The sequence below is a fragment of the Bison bison genome, unplaced genomic scaffold (assembly GCF_000754665.1).
Source record: "Bison bison bison isolate TAMUID 2011002044 unplaced genomic scaffold, Bison_UMD1.0 scf7180017850926, whole genome shotgun sequence".
Taxonomy (NCBI): domain Eukaryota; kingdom Metazoa; phylum Chordata; class Mammalia; order Artiodactyla; family Bovidae; genus Bison; species Bison bison.
The window spans coordinates 19,156-20,034 of NW_011481499.1; positions in this window are offsets into that span (position 1 = coordinate 19,156).

The window sequence follows — 879 nt, forward strand, 5'->3', positions numbered from 1 at the left end:
GTCCACGCTGAGCCCAGCTAGCCACATCTGCACGTGTGAGCTACAGAGGACGGCCTGGGGGCCTGGGGCCCGGAGACTCAGCCAGCTCAGAACACGGCTCGCCTCACAGACCAGGCCACGGCCCACCCCAGAGGACAGCACCTTCTGTCCTGGGGGGACTGGCCAGGGGCTCCTGTGGGCCAGCCAGCGATGGCAGAACAGAGTGACACCATCAAGGGGAAGGGACCCCAGGCTGGGCTGCTCCTGCCCCCAGTTGCTGTGTGACTCGGCCCCCTCCCCTCCGTTGGCTGAGACCTGCAGCGTCATCTCTGCCCCGAAACCCACTGGACTGGAGCTTTGCCCCATGTGTGCTGGGGTGAGGGGTCAGCTCTAGGCAGATGGCCGTTTGGGGGCTTGGAGCCCACCAGCTCTCGGCTCCACCGAGCCCCACTCTAAACAGGACGATGTGCCAGATGATGCCCAGGCCCCTGAGTCCCCCGGGACCCTCGGGCTGGTGCAGCCAGCGGAGCCCCGGCACCCGGGCTTGCGTCTCAGGGACGCGGTCCACACCACGCTGTGCCGGTGCGTGCCTGTCAGGGAGGTGGTCCAGGGGCGCCAGCTGCTGCCCGGGGCTCCCGCTGCCTCCGCCCCTTCTTTCAGCCATCCTCTCATTCCACGTAAAGAGCCTCACTCAGGCGGGAAGCGAGCCCACCTCCTGCCTCAGTCCTGCAGGGCAGGGCGTCATTTCTGGCTCCTCTTCCTTCTGGCTGCCACCTGGCACACCCCACCCTCTGGGTCCCACTGGCCCTCCTTCCCACATCATCCAGGCCCTTGGGGACACACCCAGAGACCTCAGAGGAGGGGGAGTGCCATCCCACCCCAGGCTGCCCAGCCTGCTCA